This window comes from Trachurus trachurus (assembly GCF_905171665.1).
Source record: "Trachurus trachurus genome assembly, chromosome: 12".
NCBI lineage: Eukaryota > Metazoa > Chordata > Actinopteri > Carangiformes > Carangidae > Trachurus > Trachurus trachurus.
Window position 1 is genome coordinate 19125230 of NC_139908.1, and position 22120 is coordinate 19147349.

The 22120-nt window shown below is 39.8% G+C and overlaps 1 protein-coding gene across 2 annotated transcripts in view; it reads right to left on the bottom strand.

Annotated features, from left to right (window-relative positions):
- Positions 1-22120, bottom strand: part of palm2akap2 (PALM2 and AKAP2 fusion) — a 125821-nt gene that overhangs the window by 46809 nt on the left and 56892 nt on the right. The gene's annotated exons all lie outside the window — the stretch shown is intronic.

Consider the following 22120-nt stretch of genomic DNA (forward strand, 5'->3'; position numbering starts at 1 on the left):
ACCAGAGATCTCTTTGCCATGATCAGACAGTTGGGAGTTCCGACATTCTTCTGTACATTCTCAGCGGCTGAAATGCGTTGGCCTGAGGTCATCGAGGCAATAAAAAGACAACAAGGTGAGGATGTTAATTTTGACGAGCTTGACTGGTCCGCAAAGTGTGACATACTGAGGAGCAATCCTGTGACAGCCATGCGAATGTTTGATAAACGAGTAGAGGCTTTATTCAGAGACCTGATTTTCTCACAAGCAGAACCCCTTGGGAAAGTGCTGGATTTTTTCTACAGAGTAGAGTTTCAGCACAGAGGAAGCCCGCACATTCATTGCCTGTTATGGATAGAAGGTGCACCGGTGTTCGAGACCGATAGTGACAAAACGGTGTGTGACTTTGTTTCAAAGTACATCACAGCTCAGCTCCCTGACCCACGCAAACAACCTGAACTGCACAGAAAAGTGAAGGAGTTACAGATGCACAGCAGAAACCACTCTCGCACATGTTTCAGAAGCTTTGGCTCTGCCTGCAGATTTGGATTTCCTAAACAACCCTGCAAAGAGACAATGATCACCAGACCATTTGAAAGTGACACTGACATTTCCGAAGCAGTGGAAAAGGCCAAAGACAAACTCAAACCACTGAATGCACTCCTGAACGAACCTGAGATTGCAGAACACCTGAGTTTAGAGCAGCTCCTGGCTCGCTATAAACTGACAGTCAGTGAATATGAGAAATGCATGAGCTTAATTGCCACATCCTGCTCAGTGACCTTGAAACGTGACCCCAAAGACTGCTGGGTAAATGGGTATAATTCGTACCTTCTCAAAGCGTGGGACGCGAACCTTGACATCTCTTTTATCCTAAATGCTTATTCCTGCATCATGTATCTGACCAGCTACATAACAAAGCAAGAATCCAAAATGTCAGAGTATCTGAAAACAGTCATTGAGAACTCCAACAAGGAACATGTCAACGAATGTGACGAAATGAGAGAAGTCATGCAGGCATATTCGAAAAAGAGAGAGATATCAGCCCAAGAAGCGGTCGCAAGAGCATGTGGAATCAAACTGAAAAAATGTTCACGAGGTGTTGTATTCCTACCAACTGATGACAACCCAGTTAAAATGAGCCGCCCGATGTCAGCCCTGGAAGACGCAACACCAGGAAGTGCAAGTATATGGATGACATCACTGACAGACAAGTACAAAAACAGACCTGAGACACCAGCGTTTGAGGAGATGTGTCTGGCTGATTTTGCAGCAACATGCAGACTTGTCTATGGCAATCAGGCAAAAGGCAAAGATGTTCTCCGCTTGCTGAATGACTCGGGATTTGTTCAAAGGCGAAAAAACGACAAGCCTGCTGTGATCAGATTTTACCGCCCCTCGAAGGAAAAAAGTCCTGAACAGCACTATGGATCACTGCTGAAGCTGTACCTTCCCTACAGATCAGATGCAGAACTGAAAAGGCCATTCTTACCAACGTACCAGTCCTTTTACGAAAGTGGCATTGCACGTCTGCCTGGCCGTGAGCACGGTGAGCTAGTTAAATACATTGTGAAAAGAAACAAAGACAAATATGAGAAAAACAGTAAAGAGATTGAGCAAGCTGTGGAAGAGTACGAGCAGAACAGAGGATTGATTGATGAATGGAACAACCTGGCACCTGAATCTGAACTTGTGAGGATGGAGTGCATTGATGAACTGCAAGCAGCAGAGCCAGATCACGATAATGTACAAGAAAATGTCCCAGACTACAGTCGCCAGGTTAACGCTGTAACAGAAGCCAGAGCCATCAGAGAGCCCCCTGCAATGGATCCTGCTGTGTTACGTCAAATGTACCAGAACCTGAACCAGAAACAAGCCTGTGTCTTCTCTTTAATCAGAGACTGGTGCATTAAGCGTGTTCGTCGCCTAAATCCAGAGCCGCAGTTCATCTATATCAATGGTGGAGCTGGAGCAGGAAAGTCACATCTGATCAAATGCATCCACGCAGAGGCATCAAAGATACTGTGCAAAGTACCTAGACATGCAGACGACACTGACATATCAAGCCCCACTGTGCTGTTGACTGCTTTCACTGGAACCGCAGCATTTAACATCTGTGGAACAACTCTGCACTCTCTGCTGAAGCTCCCCAGAAGTCTGAAACCTCCTTTTGTGGGACTGGGTAACAAACTGGATGAAGTCAGAGCAGAACTGATCAACGCTGAAATCCTCATCATTGATGAAGTGTCCATGGTGTCAAGGCCCCTCTTTGCATATGTTGATGTCAGACTGAAACAGATCAAAGGCAGCCAGAAACCTTTTGGAGGAATGTCAGTCATCGCTGTTGGAGACTTCTATCAGCTACCACCAGTACGACAGTCTAAACCTCTGTGTGTACACGACCCAGAAGACATTGACCTGTGGCAGGAAAACTTTCAGATGATCACGCTCACTGAGATCATGCGTCAGAAGGATGATGTTGCCTTTGCAGAGATGCTGAACAGGATCCGTGTGAAAGACAAGTCAGAAGAGTTGTCTGAATCAGACAGAGCTTTGTTATCACAAGCCATCACTGAACCAGCTCAACGCCCTGCTGATGCCCTGCACATTTTTGCCACCAACAAACAGGTAGGTGCTCACAATACTGAAATACTGATGAAAAATTACTCCAACGTCACCAAAATTGATGCAGACGACTACAAAAAGGATCCGAGGAATGGGAAAATGACACGACAAGAACAACCATTCAAAGGAGGTACAAATGAGCTACCAGACACACTCCAAGTTGCAGAAGGCGTACGTGTCATGCTGACTAGAAACCTGGATGTTTCCAAAGGACTGGTGAACGGTTCGTTTGGTACTCTTATCAAAGTGGTAACCTCTGAACCGGCTGGATCTGCACATGTCAACATGCTCGGACTCCAAATGGATAATGAAACAGCATCAGGATCAGCTGACAACCTTGTTTATATCGAGAGATCAGAGGACAACCTGAAACAGAAAGGAGCTGTGCGCAGACAGTTTCCCATCAAGCTGGCTTTTGCATGCACTATTCACAAGGTTCAAGGCATGACAAGACATTCAGCTGTTGTCTCCCTGAAACACATTTTTGAGCCTGGCATGGCTTATGTGGCATTGAGCAGAGTCACCTCTCTCAGTGGACTGCACCTGCTGGACATGGATGAGAGTAAAATCTACGCCAACACTGAAATCACTGAAGCGCTTGAGGCCATGAGACAACTGAACCTGGATGACATGATGCCACTTCTTCATCTCAGAGACACACTGAGCCGACCTGACACTCTGACCATTGTTCACCACAACACAGAGGGACTGCCAGCTCACATCAATGACATCAAGAGCCATCACGAACTGTGTCTTGCGGATGTTTTGTGTCTCACAGAAACCCACCTACAGGGCTCCTTTGTGGCAGACAGTCTTCAACTTCAGGGCTACAACATGTTCAGACGAAACAGACACCTGTCCTACACCAATGTTCCCCAGATGGCAAAGAAAGGTGGTGGTGGAGTTGCCATGTATGTCAGAAATCATATCCAAGTGCACGAGAAGCAGTACATACATAATGTAACTGACCTAGAGTTTGTGGCTCTGAAGATTGAAGCCCCAGTGAGAGCACTAATTGCAGCCGTGTACAGACCACCAGACTACTGTGTCGAGTCATTCCTGAAGAACCTGAGCAGCCTTGTGGACTCACTGGAGATCATGGATATTCAACCCATCATTGTCTGTGGTGATTTCAACGAGAATCTGAAGTCTGAAGAAAAAAAGCCAATACTGGAGATGTTTCAGTCCAGAGGGTTTCAACAACTCATCACTGATCCAACCACAGAGAAGAACACACTGTTGGACGTGGTTTTCATCTCTCAACCTCAGCAGTGTCTCCATTCTGGTGTGCTGAAGACCTACTACAGCTATCACAACCCCATTTACTGTGTATTGTCTTTTAACAGTTCATGAAACAGTGCGGTAAGCCATACAGGTTTAGTAAAATACAAGTGACTCATTTGATAAAATTGTATTTTCATCATGTTGTTATCACCATGTACATTCTTCAGTTTGCAATCAATAGGAAAATTCTTGAAGCATCATCTGTGTAAAAAAAAAAAAAAAGGAAAAAAAAGTGTGTTTTGGCTTGTGCATTTACCAGGGAGGGTTTTGGGTTTTGGGTTGGTAAATGCACAAGCCAAAAGAATTTCAGGAACCGAGGACAGCCAGTGTTTACAATACCTGTGCTACATGTGTAACAGACACTGAAAAATGAACAATAAAATAAATGAATTTCAATAAATAATATTTATCAATTAATATAATATATCCTATTAACTGTTAAATTAATAAAAAACATCAATACACATTTATATGCAACTGCTGAAAGTACATGTTCTCTGTGTTGTGTGAGCTGGGATGGTCACCTCCCCTGCCTCAGGGCAGGTGGCCTGACCAGAGATCATTCACTCTGTGTGCTTTCTGACCCCTACTCAACGTTCCCCTCTCCAACCTTTACCACACCACTTCCAAAACTGTGAGGATCAGCTGGGAACGGCCAGGACATGGTGGCTGTCAGTCTGCCATTGCCCAGGCACTGCAGCATCATCCTGTCAACAGTGGATCCACCACAACTGGGTTCCACAGAGTTCGTCTTCCTGCCTGCCCTGGTTGTTCTTCGCTGAAGAGAATGAGACTGTCGTGGTGCTGCTGGTTGCTGAAGGTATGACAGACAGTATGTGATTTATAGGCTACAAGTTCTGCATATGTTTTATGCCACAAAAACGTACAACATCTTTCTCTTCTCTTTTATCAGGAGCACCTACTTCCACCTCATCATCATCCAGCCACGTCTGACCAGAAACAACAGCATCATCAAAACCGTCAGTCTGCAGAGCCCTCACTGCTGGACCGCACATACACAAGTCATCCTGCTGCCAGCTTCTATGCCTGCTCACAACAGAGCCAAAGGTACCGCTTTGTTGTTTTGTCATTAAAACATTTGGATGACACTGTTGACAATGTAGGTTTACAACAATATCATGTCCACTGCCTTCTCCTTCCAGGTCTCCCCCACTTGACAGTAGAGACCGACAGGGCTGGACAGCTTTCTGGACCTTGTGATCTGTGTGACGGAGCACTGAGGGTGACAGGCTGATGATTCTCTGGCAGGTGTTTACTTAAGGTAAATGATAATCAGTTAGGAAGGAAGTGTTGAACATGTGATTTATGTCTTGGTCTTCACTTTCCAAAACATTTTTCTATTTTGTCTTGTCAGGTTCACCTCCCTCATTCTTCTGTTGATCATCTGGCAAGTGATGAGGTGCACTGCTGCATGGACACACAGCTCAGAACCACCAAGCCATCGTGCTGTCATTGACCACACATGACAACACCATCCAATCTGTGCAGCAAGCAGCAAATGGCCAAGTCAAATTTGAACATGGGCCACTGCAGTCAGGACTGTGCCCATGTGATATATACTGTTGAGCCCATAAGGTTTTATTCTTGGCCGTCACAACATCTATCACACGTCTGCCCGTCCTGGGTGAGGGATCCCTCCTCTGTTGCTCACCCTGAGGTTCCTCCCGTTTTTTTTCCCCTGTTAAGGGTTTTCTTGGGAGTTTTTCCTCAGTCGATGTGAGGGTCTAAGGGCAGAGTGTTGTAATGCTGCTGTGTCAAGCACTTGGAGACAACGTTTTTTAGAAATGCATTGCACAAATGAACCTCCTTTCCTGCAAGTGCTGTAATAAAGACAGATTCTAACTATCCCAAGGACAGTCATTCTTATATTATGTTTACCTAGTACTTTTTGTTGATACATTCCACATTACTGAAGAAAGGTATTGTGTTTGAACAATTACATCAGTGAAATCTATTTCTACTGGTTTTAGACCTTTAAACACATCTTTTACACTTTTGTTAAACAATTCAGGTGTTTTTCCACCAAGTCATATAATTCAACCTCCTGCTCACATGTTCTACTTTTTACCTCTCACATGCTTCATCTATATTAATAATGCCTCAACAATGTTTTTACAGCTGTCAGTTTTGAGAAATATTTCAGACTTCAGTTTATCAATTTAACACATCCCACACACACAAACACACACACTGGTGGGTTTGCAAAAGCTCAATGGGCAGCAGGAGCAATAGCAACAAGATGCCAGCAGTAGCAGCAGGAAAGGCAGCAGAGCAGTGGTGACAGCAGCAGAAAGTGGCAGCAACAGCAGTAATATAGCCAGGGAGGAGCAGGTAAGATGGGGGGGTTGAGATAGCTTATTTGGATGAGGACAACATGTGAATGATCAGCTGATCGGGATTTTAATCTATTTTCATTTGTTACTTCAGCTTTCAGGTCTCCCCCACTTGACAGTAGAGACCGACAGGGCAACCCTCTTTTCAAGCTGTCAGTTTTACTTAAACTTATCTGAGTAGACTCAAGCTTTTCAATTCCTTCATACTATTCTTCAACAATTCAAGTAATTTCCACTCATTTCATACATCCTCCATCTTCTACTTTTACTCTTCAGATTTTGTTTCATATATATTAGTAATGGTTCAACAATGTTTTCAAGCTGTCAGTTTTAAATATATGAGTAGACTTCAGACTTTAAATGTCTTCATACTAATCTTCAACAATTGAAGTTGAAATCAGCTATTATCTATTACAATTCAAATTGAAGTCACCTATTTCAGATTTCAAGCCTTAAACTGTTAAACTATAAATACGCAGGATTTCTACATTTTCCTCAAACTTTTTATTAACATGTTTTACTTTTACCCTTCAGATAGTTATTATTAGTTAACTACTTCTACATTATTCTACATTTACTCTGCAGATATTGTTTAATCTATATTAGTAATGGTTCAACAATGTTTTCAAGCTGTCAGTTTTATATACGAGGAGACTTCAGCCTTTCAATTTATTCATACTAATCTTCAACAATTTAAGTTGAAATCACCTATTACCTATTACAAAGCCAGGATTTTTACATTTTCCCTTAAATAACTTAAATGTTAATTTTTTTATACTAATCTTCAAAAATTCAAGTAATTTTCCAAACATTTCATACAAATTCGACATCCTTCTTATAAGTTATTCTTTTTAATATTTTCTCACCTATTTCAGATTTCAACCATTCAACTGTTAAACTATAAATATGCAGGATTTCTACATTTTCCTCAAACTTTTTATTAACATGTTTAACTTTTACCCTTCAGATGTTGTAGTTATTTTTTAATTATTCTGCCCTTTAACGGATTGTATATTATTCTACTTTTACACTTCAGATATTGTTTCATCTATATTAGTAATGGTTCAAAAAATGTTTTCAAACTGTTTTAATAAATCTGAGTGCACTTTAACCTTTCAATTCATTCATACTATTCTTCACTAATTCAAGTAATTACCACCCATTTCATACATCCTCCATCTTTCATCTTCTACTTTTACTCTTCAGATATTGTTTAATCTACATTAGTAATGGTTCAAAAGTGTTTTCAAACTGTCAGTTTTAAGTAAATCTGAGTAGACTTCATACTTTCTGAGTAGACTTCAGACTTTCAATTTCTCCATACTGATCGTCAACAATTCAAGTAATTTCAAACCATTTCATACTCTTCATATATTGTTTCATCTCTTCAATATTTCTTCAGCAGTTTCTTAACTTAATTCAGCATAGTTTCAACAATTTATTCAGCTCATTCAGCTTCCAGCTTCCAGCATTCACCCGTATTTCCTTCAGGAAATGCATTTTCTAGTTATTAGGGTGAATGCTGAAAGCATTCACACTATTGTTATTCAAATCTTTATTATTATTATTCTGTACACTTCTTCCGTTTTTCGGTCTTTAACTACTTCTTCATACTTTCTACTATTCAAACAATTCATATATCAAAACGTGCGTCTTCTTCAGGAGATTATGGGGTACATTCAACTTTTTCATATCATTCATACTTTTCAAAATATTCAAACTTTATTGAAAAATTTTTCCCATAGGAATACATTGAAACGGTCTTCAATCTCTTCAAATCTTCTCCTTCTTTGAACTTCAACTGCTTCAACATACTTTAACCTACAGACCTCATTCAACTTTTAAAATGTTCACAAAACTTTCAAGTATTCATGTTGCATTCAACTTTTTCATATCTTCTACCATTATTGATCAGTACCCTTCAACTGTTCATGATCATTTTTTGACAAAATTCAAATTTAACATGCAAGTCAATGGCACGGAATGTTCAGAGCTAGAGTGGTGATGACATCAGCTAGAGTGACAGAGGGTCTAAAAATCCTCTGACACTTTGCTCTCTATCCTGTCACCACGGCCACAAATTTCACTCTGGACACATAATTTCCCCCACTTTGGTAGACAAACTTGTGCTGTGTCTCACAGTGTGCTCGAAAACGCAGAGAGACTAACAGAATTTAAACTCGGAGCCTCTAAGTGCAGCCAGTTCCCTCTCTTCCTCTCATTGACTCCCATTGAAAAGTAGGAGCAGATTTTCTGAGAAAAGCAGAAATGACCTCCTTATATTTCTTGCGACTGTGAGAAAAGTTTTTGCCCTACAAACATTTAATGCACATTGGCTCGCTCAGGAAGGTCTCCTTGCCCCGATAGTCATGACCAAATTCTGATAAAAGGTACGGTTCTCTTTTCAGAGGCTGTTGTTCGGGAGCTGCACGGAGCTCAAATCTCACTGCTCTGCTCTGTGTGGTGCAGACACAGAGAGAGAGAGACACACACACACACAGACAGAGAGACACACAACCACACAGACACAGCAAGACAGACACAAACACACAGACACACTGGCTTAAAGCTCATAATCAGCCTCTAAATGAGTTCATATCTTTGAGGGGAATTTTTAAACATCTCTAATAATTTATTTCTCTTACATACATTTCAGTTTATTCTCGTAATGGAGATTTCAGGATTAGGAGGATTTTCAGGATTTGGAGCTTCTTCATGTGCTGACTTTAGACTTTTCCACCTTCAATCCTTACATTTTACTTTGAAGGACTTTTCCCTCATTAATTCCAACAATTCAGGCCATTTCTCAACCATGTAAGGAGTTTCACATTTTTCATTCATAAATGTATATTTTCACACTATTTTTTACACTTATTTATTATTATCATTATTATTATTTATTAATCATTCTTGCATTTGCATCCATTCCATATCATTCAGCCTCTTGCTTACAAGTTATAGGCTACTCTTCAGGTATTGCTTCATCTTTATTTATATTTGTTCAAGAAATGCTTTCAAGCTGTTAATATATTTATTCATTTGAGTAGACTGAAATGTTATTTTTTTCACACCAATCTTCAAAAAATTTGAGTAATTTTCCAAACATTTCATACAAATTCAACATCCTTCTTATAAGTTTTACTTTTTAATATTTTCTCACCTATTTCAGATTTCAACCATTCAACCGTTAAACTATAAATATGCAGGATTTCTACATTTTCCTCAAACTTTTTATTAACATGTTTTACTTTTACCCTTCAGATATGTTGTAGTTATTTTTTGTTATTCTGCCCTTTAATGGATTATAACTACTTCTATATTATTCTACTTTTACACTTCAGATATTGTTTCATCTATATTAGTAATGGTTCAAAAAATGTTTTCAAACTATTTTAAATAAATCTGAGTGCACTTTAACCTTTCAATTCATTCATACTATTTTTCACTAATTCAAGTAATTACCACCCATTTCATACATCCTCCATCTTTCATCTTCTACTTTTACTGTTCAGATATTGTTTAATCTACATTAGTAATGGTTCAAAAATGTTTTCAAACTGTCAGTTTTAAATACTGTAGTATATTGAGTAGACTTCAGACTTTCAATTTCTCCATACTGATCGTCAACAATTCAAGTAATTTCAAACCATTTCATACTCTTCATATATTGTTTCATCTCTTCAATATTTCTTCAGCAGTTTCTTAACTTAATTCAACCATTTCATATTCTTCATATATTTTTTCATCTCTTCAAGATTTTTTCAGCTGTTTCTTAACTTAATTCAGCATAGTTTCAACAATCTATTCAGCTCATTCAGCTTCCATCTTTCAGCATTCACCCGTATTTCCTTCAGGAAATGCATTTTCTAGTTATTATTATTCTTACTTCTTCTTCCCTTTTTCGGTCTTCAACTACTTCTCCATACTTCATAACATTCAAACAATTCATATATCAAAACGTGCGGCTTCTTCAGGAGATTATAGGACCCATTCAACTTTTTTCATATCATTCATACTTTTCAAAATATTCAAACTTTATTGAAAATTTTTTCCCATAGGAATACATTGAAACGGTGTTCAAACTCTTCAAATCTTCTCCTTCTTTGAACTTCAACTGCTTCAACATACTTTCACCTACAGACTTCATTCCACTTTTAAAACGTTCACAAAACTTTCAAGTATTCATGGTACATTCAACTTATTCATATCTTCTACCATTATTGACCAGTACCCTTCAACTGTTCATGATCATTTTTTGACAAAATTCAAATTTAACATGCAAGTCAATGGCACGGAATGTTCAGAGCTAGAGTGGTGATGACATCAGCTAGAGTGACAGAGAGTCTAAAAATCCTCTGACACTTTGCTCTCTATCCTGTCGGCACGGCCACAAATTTCACTCTAGACACAAAATTTCCCCCACTTTGGTAGACAAACTTGTGCTGTGTCTGACAGTGTGCTCGAAAACGACGAGAGACTAACAGAATTTAAACTCGGAGCCTCTAAGTGCAGCCAGTTCCCTCTCTTCCTCTCATTGACTCCCATTGAAAAGTAGGAGCAGATTTTCTGAGAAAAGCAGAAATGACCTCCTTATCTTTCCTGCGACTGTGAGAAAAGTTTTTGCCCTACAAACATTTAATGCACATCACCACGCTCAGGAAGGTCTCCTTGCCCCGATAGTCATGACCACATTCTGATAAGAGGTACGGTTCTCTTTTCAGAGGCTGTTGTTCGGGAGCTGCACGGAGCTCAAATCTCACTGCTCTGCTCTGTGTGGTGCAGACACAGAGAGAGAGAGACACACACAGAGACAGAGAGATACACAAACATACAGACACACTGGCTTACAGCTCATAATCAGCCTCTAAATGAGTTCATATCTTTGAGGGGGATTTTTAGTTATTCTCCCCTTTAACGGATTGTATCTACTTCTATATTATTCTACTTTTACACTAAAGATATTGTTTTATCTATATTAGTAATGGTTCAAAAATGTTTTCAAACTGTTTTAAATAAATCTAAGTGCACTCTAACCTTTCAATTCATTCATACTAATCTTCAGCAATTCAAGTAATTACCACCCATTTCATACATCCTCCATCTTTCATCTTCTACTTTTACTATTCAGATATTGTTTAATCTACATTAGTAATGGTTCAACAATGTTTTCAAGCCTTCAGTTTTAAACTTATTTGAGTAGACTCAAGCTTTTCAATTCATTCATACTATTTTTTTTTACCAATTCAAGTAATTACCACCCATTTCATACATCCTCCAGCTTTCACCTTCGACTTTTACTCTTCAGATATTGTTTTCATCTATATTAGCAATCGTTCAAAAAATGTTTTCAAACTGTTTTAAATAAATCTGAGTGCACTTTAACCTTTCAATTCATTCATACTATTCTTCACTAATTCAAGTAATTAGCACCCATTTCATACATCCTCCATCTTTCATCTTCTACTTTTACTATTCAGATATTGTTTAATCTACATTAGTAATGGTTCAAAAATGTTTTCAAACTGTCAGTGTTAAGTAAATCTGAGTAGACTTCAGACTTTCAATTTCTTCATACTGATCTTCAACAATTTTTCCACCTCTTTTCCACCTCATTCATACTATTCTTTACCAATTCAAGTAATTACCACCCATTTCATACATCCTCCAGCTTTCATCTTCTACTTTTACTCTTCAGATATTGTTTCATCTATATTAGTAATGGTTCAAAAAATGTTTTCAAACTGTTTTAAATAAATTGTGCACTTTAACCTTTCAATTCATTCATACCATTCTTCACTAATTCAAGTAATTAGCACCCATTTCATACATCCTCCATCTTTCATCTGCTACATTTACTATTCAGATATTGTTTAATCTACATTAGTAATGGTTCAAAAATGTTTTCAAACTGTCAGTTTTAAGTAAATCTGAGTCGACTTCAGACTTTCAATTTCTTCATACTGATCTTCAACAATTCAAGTAATTTCAAACCATTTCATATTCTTCATATATTGTTTAATCTCTTCAAGATTTCTTCAGCAGTTTCTTAACTTAATTCAATATAGTTTCAACAATTTATTCAGCTCATTCAGCTTCCAGCTTTCAGCATTCACCCGTATTTCCTTCAGGAAATGCATTTTCTAGTTAATATTATTATTCTGGGTTCTTCTTCCCTTTTACGGTCCTTAACTACTTCTTCATACTTTCTACTATTCAAACAATTCATATATCAAAACGTGCGGCTTCTTCAGGAGATTACAGCATGTATTCAACTTTTTCATATCATTCATACTTTTCAAAATATTCAAACTTTATTGAACATTTTTTCCCATAGGAATACATTGAAACGGTCTTCAAACTGTTCAAATCTTCTCCTTCTTTGAACTTCAACTGCTTCAACATACTTTCACCTACAGACTTCATTCAACTTTTAAAACGTTCACAAAACTTTCAAGTATTCATGGTACATTCAACTTTTTCATATCTTCTACCATTATTGATCAGTACCCTTCAACTGTTCATGATCATTTTTTGACAAAATTCAAATTTAACATGGGAGTCAATGGCACGGAATGTTCAGAGCTAGAGTGGTGATGACATCAGCTAGAGTGACAGAGAGTCTAAAAATCCTCTGACACTTTGCTCTCTAACCTGTCACCACGGCCACAAATTTCACTCTGGACACATAATTTCCCCCACTTTGGTAGACAAACTTGTGCTGTGTCTGACAGTGTGCTCGAAAACGCAGAGAGACTAACAGAATTTAAACTCGGAGCCTCTAAGTGCAGCCAGTTCCCTCTCTTCCTCTCATTGACTCCCATTGAAAAGTAGGAGCAGATTTTCTGAGAAAAGCAGAAATGACCTCCTTATATTTCTTGCGACTGTGAGAAAAGTTTTTGCCCTACAAACATTTAATGCACATTGGCTCGCTCAGGAAGGTCTCCTTGCCCCGATAGTCATGACCAAATTCTGATAAGAGTTACGGTTCTCTTTTCAGAGGCTGTTGTTCGGGAGCTCTACCGAGCTCAAATCTCACTGCTCTGCTCTGTGTGGTGCAGACACAGAGAGGCAGACACAGAGACACACAGGCTTACAGCTCATAATCAGCCTCTAAATGAGTTCATATCTTTGAGGGGAATTTTTAAACATCTCTAATAATTTATTTCTCTTACATATATTTCAGTTTATTCTCGTAATGGAGATTTAAGGGTTTGAAGCTTCTTCATGTCTTGACTTTCGGCTTTTCCATCTCTTTAACCCTTTACTTTGAAGACTTGAACTTTTTCTCATTAATTCAAACAATTCAGACCATTTCTCAACCATTTAAGGACTTTCGCATTTTTCATTCATAAATGTATATCTTAACACTCTTTTTTTTTTTTTTTTTTTACACACTTATCTTAAACAATTCTGGCATTTGCATCCATTCCATATCATTCAGCCTCCTGCTTACAAGTTATACACTTCAGGTATTGCTTCATCTTTATACATATTTGTTCAACAAATGCTTTCAAACTGTTAACATCTATTTATTTATTTGAGAAGACTTAAATGTTAATTTTTTCATACTAATCTTCAAAAATTCAAGCAATTTTCCAAACATTTCATACGAATTCGACAGCCTTCTTATAAGTTTTACTTTTTAATATTTTCTCACCTATTTCAGATTTCAACCATTCAACTGTTAAACTATAAATATGCAGGATTTCTACATTTTCCTCAAACTTTTTATTAACATTTAGGCTAACTTTTACCCTTCAGATATGTTGTAGTTATTTTTAGTTATTCTGCCCTTTAACGGATTGTAACTACTTCTATATTATTCTACTTTTACACTTCAGATATTGTTTCATCTATATTGATAATGGTTCAAAAAATGTTTTCAAACTGTTTTAAATAAATTGTGCACTTTAACCTTTCAATTCATTCATACTATTCTTCACTAATTCAAGTAATTAGCACCCATTTCATACATCCTCCATCTTTCATCTTCTACTTTTACTATTCAGATATTGTTTAATCTACATTAGTAATGGTTCAAAAGTGTTTTCAAACTGTCAGTTTTAAGTAAATCTGAGTAGACTTCATACTTTCTGAATAGACTTCAGACTTTCTTCATACTGATCGTCAACAATTCAAGTAATTTCAAACCATTTCATACTCTTCATATATTGTTTCCAAGATTTCAAGATTTCTTCAGCAGTTTCTTAATTCAACATAGTTTCAACAATTTATTCAGCTGAATTCAGCTTCCAGCTTTCAGCATTCACCCGTATTTCCTTCAGGAAATGCATTCTCTAGTTTTTAAATGTATTTTATTAATAATGTGGATAATGGAAATTGATGACAGACTGAGTCTGACAGCCAGTCAAAGAGGAAAGATTCCCTATGCGGCTATATTTTCCCCTAGTACCAGTAATAAGGGTCTGATTACCATCAATTGTCATGTAATGTAATGTTATACCATGAAACCACTATACTGCTGCCTGCATTTAAGTCACATGAGCAGTTCAAAGTTTCCTTTAGCCCTAAGTGCTTTGTTTGGGTCAAAGAGTGGAGACTAGATTAGATTATTTTAACACCCATGGGGATAAGAGCTGGCTATGTTTAGAAAGCTGGACATAACAATAACAAGCAAGCTAGGTAAGAGCTAAATTAACACTTCATGTTGCTACATAAGAACTATAATTAGTCAAATATCGCACATTTAACAATCTATCCCAAAGATAACCCAACATACAGCTATACAATATTAAGTGTAGCACAAAATAACACCAATGCTACTCTTAATTATAAATTATCAAAATAAATGGCAACATTAGACTTAACATGAATTGTGTCTGACCTTATTATCCATCACCGGCGGAGTCTTCGTTTTCACGAGTTGATTGATCATGTAACAGATTGCAATTAGCACCGTCCCTACAAACAGCATCTCATCCATTCATTTTGATGCTGCATGGCTGAAGCAGCATGGGAAAAAAATCCTATTCAAGACCTGTATCTTCAGTTTCCAACCTCTACCAGAGCATTTTAACACTGAGTGAACCTCTTCCCAGTGGTAGCTTATGGCATTAACCAGCTCTGTTCTGGCTCACACTGCGAGGAGCAGTGTGTTAATCACCTGTCTATTTCCGGAAACTAGCTCATTATCCTGCAGTATTTAGACAGAGGAAGGAGGCAGCACACAGGAAGAAAACAGGCTTCAGCAGCAAACATGTCTCAGCCTGACAGTATTACAGTATTTTATACTGATGCCAGAGCAATGGTGCTGGTGTTCACGTTGCTGTTGCATCAACAAAATGTCTCAACCCATCCTCTCCCACCAAATCCATCATGTGCCAAGCATCAAATGTTTTTTTCCAAACAAATCACAAAGATTGGGGTTTATCCTGCCAATTTATCTCCAGCACTTACTCTTATCACTTCACCTCTACAAGCCTTGATCCTAACCCAAAATTCAACTCCTAACCTTCAGCCAATCTTAAAGGAAAACTCCCTTCAAACTCACGTTGCAACGGTCGGTACATTCCAGGAGTTATTTCATGATGAAGTGTTGTTATTTACTGCTCTGGTGTTTTCTCTTTCACTCCAGCTCCAGCCACCTTATCTGCTCGTGATTCGGTTACTGACTCCCCCCAAACAGCCTTTAAGGAGCCTGCAGGAATATCCCTGAACCACTGGCATCAAGACAACAGCAGGTACTGAACAGAGTGAGTTTTTACAGTGGAAAAAAGGGCTGAACCACTGCCTGCAAATCTGTCTGTCCCATCCAAGAGGAAATATAAGACACATGTAGAGTTTCCTTGAGGAAGTGGCAACTAAAAGGAGGATGAAGATGCTATAGATCATGTTCTTGATTCTTTAATAGTCGTGAGTCATTTCCCACAGTGACGCATACAAACCAGACAGCTGAACCTCAAGCATATATCAAAACCTAAACCAGAAATAAATAAAAAAAGACGCTCACGAGATTACGAAAACACACAGACGACGACGGGACCCCAAGGCCCCCCCCCCCCCCCCCCCCCACGCAGTCTGTAACACCTAAAAGCTCGAATGGCATGCTGACATTCCTGTCTGAAGCTGGAATGTGATAAAGAGACTTCTGCAGCTTTTCACCCTCAAAACACAGCACTGTGCTACGAGATGAAGCTCTGACATTAGAGGTCAACCACCCTGCGGACTTCCCACAACCACAGATCAAGTTTCCGCTTTAGCTTCTTTTTTACTGTGAATTCTGGCGCGGGTAAAAAAAAAAAAATGCAATTCAACTCTCTGTGATCCTGAAAGTTAGACTTGTTCTGTTCAAAGGCATTTTTCCCCCCAAAATTATGTAATGTTCCCTGTATTTCTTATTGTCTATGTGTGCATGTTTGTTGTAAACACAGTATTTGTGCAAGCAGGTGGTTTGTGCTTTGCTTTGTGTTAACTGAATGACTTCTGTTGCACAGTGCAACAATAGTCGGTGGATGTTATGGACAATAGTGGGTGGCGGAGCTTGTGAAATGGTGACCATCGCATGGCTGCATTGTATTGTTGTATTTCCTGCATCCCTCTAGTTCTCTTCCTCTATGGAACACAAATACCAAAACAGTGGACAAAATGCATTTCTACAATGGAATGTAACATAAAAAAGACTGCTTCATTCAAGCATTTTTCTTTCTTTGTCATTTTCAAAGTGATATGAGAGTGTCGATGTGGTGTGGCTTAACACTTATTATAAACTGGGTGGGGATGAAGGTCAGTTGACGTTGATCTCTTGACCTTAGCCATACCAATCCAAGATCCGTTCCAGATGTCTGAATTGATGCCAGCATCTCTGATTTTATCAAACAGTTGGGCTTGGCACAGTCTCCACTGTTCAGAAACAACTCAGCCAATCAGAGGCTGGTATGGACAGGATAGAGAACGAGGAAGGAAGTGTGCCACTGCAAACAAAGCTTGGTGTGGATGAGGCTGAGGAAAATATACATTGCATATTTCTGCGATTGACCTGACAAGTAAACTGCTAACATTGGTTGGACAAAATGATTCCCACTGATAAAAACAGCTGAGCTATAATAAACACAAACTTAGATAGAAAAGAGAAAAGTGAAGTGAAATGAAATGGGTGTTTAGTCTTTTTATCATGCAATACCAAACCTGCGCCAAAATCATCCAACCTGATACTGAATCACAGCACTTTGACCATGAAATCTATTATTGCCCTTCCCTTCCACATTGCATAACGACTGTTTTCAGTTCGATACATCCAAAACATGACACAGTTTAACCTTAAAAGCAAATGTGCCTTCATTTGAATATGCTGTGTCAAGGTGACTCCCTCCTTTTTTTTTTACCAGATGATCAAAAATGTTATGAGAAATAAACCAGAAACGCACAGACACACCACTGTGTCCCTTCATCTCTTTGGGCTGTCATCCACTCCCATGGGCCAAACAAAAATAGCCACAAAGTGTCATTCACATCCCAAAGAAACTACTTAAAATTCCTGCTACTTCAGACTATGCACAAACATGAAGAGGCTTTGTTTAAATAAATCATTTTCAAGGCTCAGTCTAATAGCTGGCCCCCGAGGGGCGCTCACATGATTTCCAACAGACAACAAACACCCAAGCCACATGTTTTTCTTTCCTATTCATGCTACCCGCTCACTGTCAGCTGATAACAAACACATTAGCGGCAGCAGTATATTGCAATATCATACAACTCAGAAGATACCACAACATTGTGTTAGGGGACGTTAATGTTGTGGATTTGGGACTTCATCCAGTTACACAAGGTGGAATATCAGTCTCTTCCTGGAAGACGGCCAGCGGAGGCCCATCAGCAGATCAGCCATTGAAAGGCCATCGGCCGGTTAATGTCAACAACACTTCAAGCTGTGTGAAGCTTAGCAGACTTCCTACTAGTATCCTCCCTCCCTTTCTCCCTCCCTCACGTTTTCCTCACTTTTTCAAGCTACCCCCATCACACACACACACACCTGCATCGCCCTTTATCTCTCCTTGTACCCACACTCCCTTGTCATCATGTCGGCCTCTCTCATCCCGCCCCTCCTTCAATACCTCATTCTCATTTCCACCTCCTGTGTACTCTTGGTTCAGCTCTGTAGCATGAGCATCATCAACCACACAGCTGTTATGTAACCTGTGTTTATAAGCTCTGTGTGTGTATATGTGTGTGTGTGTGTGTGTGTGTGTGTGTGTGCTTTCTGGGAAGAGGGAGTGGTTTGGAGGAAGAAGACATCATTGATAACTTTGTTGTTCCTGTCAATGTTCTCACACTATACGCTGCTTGCGAGGGTGGGGATGGAAAATGTACTTCCCACCAGACACACACAAACACACAGGGACCTTGAGCTGCTCTAATGGCCACTGACCGTCTCAATGGGACATTCAGTATGTGGCAGGTACCTCCTGTCATCGACCATCCAATCAAATTAGAGAGCTGGCTGTGATTTTTCTGTCCCCCGGCCTATAGCAAAGGTTGGCAAACAGTCTGTCTGAATTGGCAGTTTGCTTCTTCGCTTCGTTATTTCCAGAATCAGCTGGCAATTTCAAACGGTGACCAAACAAAACAGTGAACAGGGCGGATAAGCTATTCTAAATAGAGAGCGGTCCATAAAAACAGACTTTACATGACCCGCAGCGTTGCATTGGACCAAAGCAGAATTGTTCTCCCTAAAAAGGTTTACTGCATAACATGGATACTCCAAAAATCTTCAAATTCCTTCTGTATTTTACCCATTCTGTAATGAAAAGTTGACGTGAATGATATGTCTGTTGGTTGTTTTTTTTAAAAGACTGTGTTAGTGTTTCTTCTTGAGCCTTGCTCCGTCTTGCCAGGTGGTTGTGTTTGCCTCTTTTCTGGGCACTGCAGTGTAAACTGGAGGCAAAATAAATTCAAGCTGCCCAAGCCTGACTAGAAATGAACACTAGAAGAAGGTTCAAAGAGGAATATTTGATCTTTGGAGCCTTCGTTACCTCTTTTGTATTGGACTGGTCGGCTGCACTCAAGCAGAACATCACAACAGTTAAATAAAATCAATAAGCGTGATTGAAACTGATGGGAAACAGTCATGGTGAGTTGTTTTTCCCTCAGGAGCATTTTCATCTAAGGTTATTCCAATAATAAGATTTTAGAGAGACAACCATTAAAGTATAAGGAATATCTAACTTTAATAGGCCCTATCTCTATCCCATGAATGTGCATGGCTTCAGGATAAGTGGTCTCAATGGACTGAGGTGAGAGATACTCAGATTTAACAGATAATTAAGATTCTCTGGCTTAATTAAAGAAAATACCCCTGATATGTTTATCCAGTGCCAAGAGGATAATAAACACCCAGCAGCCAACTGCATTCAGCATGCCCATCCCTAGTTGAATGAATACTGTTAAACTCTGCTATCAAAAAAAATCAAGTTGCTTGGCAACAGCTACAGGCAAAAAAAAGAGAAAAGAAAAATATTGAAAATTCAACACATGAAAATCTGGAGCAAACAAATGAAGTCTGGCTTCAGGTGATTTGCTCTGAACATGTACCAGTTCCCTTCAGTTGGATCGACTGCTACGTTGGGACATGCCGGCACATTTATGACGGCCTTCACTGTCAACCACCTTTTTTAAAAGTTCATACTTAACATTCAAAATACAAACAATAAGTGCTTACTGCGGACGCATGCTGCATCAGTGTGCAACAGCAACAGTAACATAACTGTATGTCAGTCAAGGAAACATTAGCAGACACAGAATATGCTACTAGATGATGAGCCATTATGATTATGAAGACATAATAATGGGCCAGATTATGGTTTTTGTTGAGGAATATGGCAAAGAAGCAGCAACGACAAGCTCTGCCAGGCTGTTCAATATGTGAATGATGAAAAGCAGGTTAAGGTCATTGCTATATCTAGGTTAAAGTGATGCAGAGGAGGAGGAGGAGCACAGAGAGGCAGCAGGCAGGGAGAGAAGAGTAGAGACTACTGCAGCAAGCAGTCTGGTCCACTGACCTCCTTTGGACGCCTCTCTCTGTCTCCAGGAACAGGACAGGGTGCAGTATCCTATGTCCTCCCCACTTTAAAGCCAATCAGTGTAATTACCGGCTGTATCCATAGGCCGTAACGCATTTCACATGGGAAAAGACATAGGCTACACACTTACAGTAACTAACACACAAAGTCCACACACAAATAGCAGAAATGGAAAAAATATGACTTTTCCATCCCGTCAACTTCAATAATACATTTCTGTTGTGTTTCCAATAACACTTTAGTTTGTGTTACAGTCTACCTGTGTGAAGAAAGGTGCGTAGCTAATCCCCCGGAGCTCCGTCCTCACTACCGACTGCTGCTTAATTACCGGGATTAGTTTTTGACGGCGGAGGCGTAACCGACCCGCTGACTTCCACTTCTTTTTCTTGTTCTTTTAGCCCCTTTGTCTCCTTCTTTCCTTTTTCTTCGCCAAAGGGAACCGCAAAAAGAAAAAAGAAACAAACAAACGAGTAGCCTTTTACAGCGGCTGCTGCACCACCGGTCGGTGGGACGTTAACTGAAACAAACTGACGGGAGAGGTACGGATGCTCGCGCGGTGATAACGGTTACGGCAGCCTGTGACTGGGATGACATTGAGCTCCCTTTACGCGCCAGCTTTTCCAACCGGCAGCTCCCTCCTCCTCCTCCTCCTTCTCCTCCTCCTCTCTCTCTCTCTCTCTCTCTCGTTTTTTTTTCTAGGCACGCGCGCTGAATAATGCAGGGCTCGCGAGGTCCCGGGAGTCCTTTCTGTCCCGTTCCAGAGACAATCAGAGAGCGAGCCGCCAGCGCGAGCTGCAGGCCAAGGACAATGAGGCTGACCCGCGCGGATCAGGTTACCGCCGTACTGCCTTTCATTCATTCATTTATTCAGCTGCAAAACAATCTGACTGCAGCCCCAACCACCCATCCATCCAGCGAGCCTCCCCCTCCACCTCACACCCTTACCTACCTCACTCACTCACTCCCCCGCCGGTCCGGGTGCTGAACCCCACCTCTCTCTGCCTCCTCTCCCCACCCCTCTCTCTGCCTGTGCACCCCCAGCTCCAGCAGCAGCCCTCCCCACCCCTGCTCTCAAATGTGCTCAGGTGGCGTTTTACACAGAAACAAAGGCAGAACCCTCCAGAACAGGCGGTGCTGCTAGTAAGGCTTCATTTAGGCTACTCAAGTACTGTGCTTAAGTACAATTAAGAGTTTACTTCAAGCTACTGCTTTTTTTTGAAAATGTGGGGAATGTGACATTGGGCACCACATGGGCACAATGAAGTCATCATAAAGTGAAAACTAGTAGATTTAAATGCTCCAAGGTACAAAGGGCCACTATAAATGTACCACAGATTCATAGACTTTTATAATGGGTACAGTGAGGTCATATAAGATTTACAGTGTCATAAAAGCCTACAGTGGGTACATTAAAAATGTTATAGAAACACTATAGTGGATCTCAGCACAATGCAGGACAACTATGCACCTGTAGCCTATAGAGAGGAAACAATGCAGGTGAATACACTCCAGACATAAACAGTCTACACATGGGGTCTAGACAGTTCAGTGTGTCAAAAAAAGAAAACAAATGATCACTTAAAGCAAATGCATTTTCACTTTGAGGTCTCTGCTACCTCAAAGATGAAAAAAGATGCTCTAACATGAAGATCATCAGTGTGTGATGATCGGGAATTTGAGGAATTACTTTGGGTTTGGATTTACTTTTCTGACTTTCCCTCGACAAGCCCTGCTTGGTGTAATAAACACATGTTCAAATTATCAGCCTGGATGTTCTGTACTCTGTGGACATGTTGACAGCAATAGCTAAATCATGTGTGATATCAAGATATCAACACATAT